A 5,810-nucleotide genomic window follows, 5' to 3' on the forward strand; every position below is an offset into this window, starting at 1 on the left:
GATTCCCAGAAAGATAACAATTGATCTTTCACTAGAAACTCTTCAGGCCAGGAGGGAATGACACTACATACTTAAAGTGATGAAAGAAAATAACCTACAGCCCAGATGATTGTACCCAGAATTGATTTCATTCAAATATGAAGGAGAAAACAAAAGCCTTACAAACAATCAAAATCTGAGAGAATTCAGCATCACCAAACCAGCTCTCCAACAAATGCTAAAGGATCTTCTCTTGACAGGAAACACAGAAAAAGTATATAAACTTGAACCCAAAACAGTAAAGAAAATGGCAGCGGGATCATACTTATCAATAATTACCTTAAATGTAAATGGGTTGAATGTCCCAACCAAAAGACAAAGACTGGCTGAATAGATACAAAAAGGACCCTTATCATGTTGTCTGCAAGAGACTCACCTCAAAACAAGGGACACATGCAGACTGAAAGTGAAGTGCTGGAAAAAGATATTCCATGCAAATAGAGAACAAAACAAAGCAGGAGTAGCAATATTCATATCAGATAAAATAGACTTCAAAACAAAGGATGTGAAAAGAGACAAAGAAGGAAACTACATAATGATCAAAGGATCAATCCAAGAAGAAGGTATAGCAATTATAAATATATGCACCCAACATAGGAGCACCGCAATATGTAAGACAGTTAGTAACAAGTATGAAAGGCTAAATTAACAACAGTGCAATAATACTGGAAGACTTTAATATCCCACTCACACCTATGTATAGATCAACTAAACAGAAAATTAACAACGAAACACAAACTTTAAATGATACAATAGACCAGTTAGACCTAATAGATATCTATAGGACATTTCACAGCAAAACAAAGAATTTCTCCTTTTTCTAAAGCGCACACGAAACTTTTTTCCAGGATAGATCACATCCTGAGTCATAAATTTTGACTTGGTAAATACAAAAAAAATTGAACTTTTTCAAGCATCTTTTCTGCTCACAGTGCAGAAAGATTTGATCTCAACTACAGGAGAAAAACTATTAAAAAGGCCAGCATATGGAGGCTGAACAACACACTGCTGAATAGCCAACAAATCATAGAAGAAATAAAAAAAGAAATCAAAATATGCATAGAAGTGAATGAAAATGAAAACACAACAAACCAAATCTTATGGAACACTGTGAAAGTCATGCTAAGGGGAAAGTTTATAGAAATACAGGCATACCTCAAGAAACAAGAAAAAAGTCAACTAAATAACCTAACTCTACATCTAACGAAACTAGAAAAGGAAGAAATGAAGAACTCCAGGGTTAGTAGAAGAAAAGAAATCTTAAAACTAAGGCAGAAATAAATGCAAAAGAAACAAAAGAGACCATAGCAAAAATCAACAAAGCCAAAAGCTGGCTCTTTGAGAGGGTAAATAAAATTTACAAACCACTAGCCAGAAACAAAAGGAGAAAAGCCAAATCAATAAAACCAGAAAAGAAAAAGAAGAGATCACAACAGACAACAGAAATATAAAGGATCATAAGAGACTGCTATCAGAAATTATATGGCCATAAAGTGGAAAACTTGGAAGAAATGGACAAATTCTTAGAAAAGTACAACTTTCCAAAACTGAACCACGAAGACATAGAAAATCTTTACAGACCCATCACAAGCACAGAAATAGAAGCTGTAATCAGAAATCTTCCAGCAAACATAAGTCCAGGGCCAGAAAGCATAACAGCTGAATTCTACCAAAAATTTAGAGAAAAGGTAACACCTATTCTACTCAAACTATTCCAGAAAATTGCTGAGGAAGGGAAACTTCCAAACTCATTCTATGAGGCCACCATCACCCTAATCACAAAACCTTTCAAAGATCTCACAAAAACAGAAAACTACAGCCCAATATCACTGATGAACATAGATGCAAAATTCCTTCACAAAATCCTGACAATCAGAATCCAACAACGCATTAAGAAGACCATATATGATGACCAAGTGGGCTTTATCCCAGGAATGCAAGGATTCTTCAATATCCGTAAATCAATCAATGTAATATAGCACATTAACAAACTGAAAAAAAAATGAATATCTCAAAAGATGCATAGAAAGCCTTTGACAAAATTCAACATGGATTTATGATAAAAACCCTCCAGAAGATGGGAATAGAAGGAACATACTTCAACATAATAAAAGCTATATATGACAAACCCACTGCTGCTGCTGCTGTTGCTGCTAAGTCACTTCAGTCGTGTCCGACTCTATGTGACCAAATAGATGGAAGCCCACCAGGCTGCCCTTTCCCTTGGATTCTGCAGGCAAGAACAGTGGAGTGGGTTGCCATTTCCTTCTCCACTTCCCTATACAAAATCCCATTCGTGAAGCCCTGTTTAAAACATTTCAAACAAGGAAAATATATGATCAGACAAAACACCACAAGTTAACAGGCAGCATATGTCATCTTAACCTTTAAAATATTAAAAGTTACATATTAACTTGTCTTACTTGTGATATGACAAGACTGAACGACTTAACTGAACTGAATTGAACTGAGAGGAAGAAACCTCATATGGTTTACAATGCTGTTCTTAATTCCTAGGGTTTTAAATCTACATGATACTAAAAATATCCCAGTATTGTGGTGAGTATTTTGGTACCTAATCTCTCAGTTTCTTATATATTATTTCTGGTATGGGAATAGTAATCTAAAGAGGCTCTAATTTTGTCATGCTTGTGGTCTTTTCAGTATTCCTATGGGAGGCTTCATTAGACTTGTCCTTCATTCAGTTCAGATCAGTTCAGTCGCTCAGTCGTGTCCACCTCTTAGCCTATGCTAATATGACAAACCCACAGCAAACATTATCCTCAACGGTGAAAGATTGAAAGCATTTCCCCTAAAGTCAGAAACAAGACAATGGTGGCCACTCTTACCACTACTGTTCAACATAGTTCTGGAAGTTTTGGGCACAACATTCAGAGCAGAAAAAGACATAAAAGGAATCCAAACTGGAAAAGAGGTAAAACCCTCACTGTTTGCCAATGACATGATCCTCTAATCAGAAAATCCTAAAGACTCTACCAGAAAACTACTAGAGCTAATCAATGAATACAGTAAAGTTGTAGGATATAAAATCAACACACAGAAATCCCTTGCATTCCTATACACTAATAATGAGAAAATAAAAAGAGAAATTAAGGAAACTATTCCATTCACTGTTGCAAAGAAAATAATAAAATACTTAGAGATATATCTACCTAAAGCAACAAAAGCCTTCTTTTTTTTTTTTTTTTAATTTCTAGACCTTTATTTCTCTGTGAAAAGGGGGGAAAGGGGATAAAATAAAAACGGCACAACTGACACGTAAAACCACCAAGAGGAAGCGAGGGAGGCAGAGGAGATGGGGGAGGGGCCCCCATGCAGCAGCACTGGCTGGCCACAGGGGTGATCGTGCCACTCCCCACCTGGTGGGAGCGGACCCATCCTCCCAGAGCTCTGCTCCGTTCCACCCTGTGTGCCCCTAGCCCCGTGAGGGGTGGACTTGAGGAGTCGGAGTCCTGGTCTGAAGGAGGAACCGTGCCGGGGGAGGGACCTGGGGTCAGACCATGCACGGGGAGTGACAGCCAAAGGACCCCCACTGTCCCCCCAGGGAGGGCCTGGCGGGGGAGGGTGGACACCATAGGCCAGTAGTGGGTCCTCTTCCAGCATTAGGCGAGAGACAGAACAGTCAGAGACTCCTGGGCGAAGTAATTGACGTCCAAGTCCTGGTCCTGGGTCAGCTTCTCAAGGACGGGCTTGACCTCGCTCTGCAGCGTGCTGTTGTCCAGGATGGGCCCGATCTTCTACAGGAACTTGGCCAGGTTGAGGTGGACGTTGACAACAGGTCCCCGGCCATGTGCAGCACGGTGGGCAGCATGTGCTTGGTGGTGATGTCCTGCCCGCAGATCTCAGACAGCACATTGATACAGAAGAGTGTGGCCATGCGGTGCAGGTAGTTGGGGTCCCCAGACATGGCCAAGACCGTGGGGATGATAGTCGCATTGGCCCACTCCTTCCCGAACCTCTCCACCAGCTTCTTGAGGTTGCTGGTGGCCACCTCGCGGACGGCATAGACATGATCCACAAGCCAGGCCATGCACAAGGAGTTGAATTTCTCAGCAAAGAACTCCACCCCTAGTTGTCCCGCCAGCAGAGGGATATACTTGATGATGGCCGCCGCCCCCGCTACTTGGCATCCTCCGCCAGCTCCACAATGACAGGGAGTAGGGACTTCAAGAGCTGCCTGATGCCGATCACCTCGTTCATGCAGTCCAGGTTGGAGATGATGTTCAGCCGCGCCTCCGGGCACTCGTCCTTCAACTGAGCCAGGAAGAGGTGCAGGAGGTGCTTGATCATGCTGTCTTTGCCCAGGATCAGAAAGAAGCCCATGATGATGGAGGCCAGGGCTGACTTGACGTGCTGGTTGGCATCAGACACCAGATCCTTGATGCAGGGCCAGATCTGGGTCATGATCACATTCTCCCGACAGTCAGCGGAGAGGTTTTCACAGAATTCTTTGACCTTGTGGGAGGCAGCAGCCCTCACCTCAGCCTCACAGTCTTTCATCAGATTCTGGAAGGAAGGACCCAGGTTCTTCCGGGTGATTTCGGGCCCCACTGCTTTCTGGAGACCTGTGAACTTGTCGGCCACCATGTAACAGACACGCCAGGACTTGTCCTCAGCAGCCTGGCACAAGGTGGGCATCACTATGTCCTCCAGGGCCTCCTGGGGAAGGAGTTTTGTGATGTTCATGCATGCCTCCACTGCTACCGGTCACACCGAGTCCTGCTCGTCAGAGGCCAGTTTGGAGAACATGGGGATGATCTTACTCTTGATGTTGTCCAGCTCCAGCACCTTGGCAAACTCCCCAACCTTGGAGGCTGTGGGTCACCGCACCATGGGGGTGTCATCTGAGCATAGGTTCTGGAAGTACTGTTGAAGCTCAGCCTTGACGGCACTGGACACATGGGGGAAGCAGGCTGAAGTATGGGAGGTGAACCAGGCTCCGCCTGCCAGCCACTTCACCAGGGGCACAAAGTGGACATCGAGGTCGGAGGGGGAGTGCTCATGCGAGATGTCCCGCAGGGATTCCACTGCCTTATCCAGCACCACCGTCTCCTCCACCAAGGCCAGCGATTTCTGGGGCGGCAGCAGGTAGTGCTTGTACTCGAGGCCACCCACCAGAGTGGTGAAGGTGCCCAGCTGCTCTGCCAGGTCCAAAAGGACCTCGTCCTCATCGTAGACTGTGTCTGTAAGGAAGGGCAGAAGTTTACTGTGGGCCCTTTCGACCCCAATGGTCAAAACAATGGTGGACAACTTCTAGATGCTGTTGGGGCAAAGCTGAACATCCTCGTTGCGGAGCTCGTCTATTAGCACCGTGATGGGGTAGAGCTAGTGTTTGCCATCGGCTGCCGCCATCTTGGGCCCATCCCCTTCCTGTCAAGACTGAGGCCAATGCCATGCTAAAACTGGGATAGGGAGGGGTTGGGCTGGGAGGAGGAAAGGAACAAAAGACTTCTATATAGAAAACTATAAGACACTGGTGAAAGAAATCAAATAGGACACTAATAGATGGAGAAATATACCATGTTCTTGGATTAGAAGAATAAATATTGTGTGCCAGGAGCCAGCGAAGGAAATCCTACCCATGGCAAAGGTCAATTGGGGAAGAGGCCCGACAGGCAAAGGCTAATCAGGACTCGAGGAACCCCCTGGACTTATCCGAGGATCTACCCCAAAGAAAACCGAACTCTGACTGCCTTACTATCTTACACCTCTTATCAAATCCTCTAATACTTACGGGGGCTTCCCCCCAA

At 44.4% G+C, this 5,810-nt stretch overlaps 1 pseudogene; it reads right to left on the reverse strand.

Annotated features, from left to right (window-relative positions):
• Nucleotides 1-3,662: 3,662 nt before the first annotated feature.
• LOC148773102 (serine/threonine-protein phosphatase 2A 65 kDa regulatory subunit A beta isoform pseudogene) lies at nucleotides 3,663-4,893 on the reverse strand (annotated as a pseudogene).
• Between the last annotated feature and the right edge of the window lie 917 nt (nucleotides 4,894-5,810).

This window comes from Moschus berezovskii, chromosome Y, assembly GCF_049115385.1.
Source record: "Moschus berezovskii isolate FMDL1 chromosome Y, NW_MosBer_1.0, whole genome shotgun sequence".
Taxonomy (NCBI): domain Eukaryota; kingdom Metazoa; phylum Chordata; class Mammalia; order Artiodactyla; family Moschidae; genus Moschus; species Moschus berezovskii.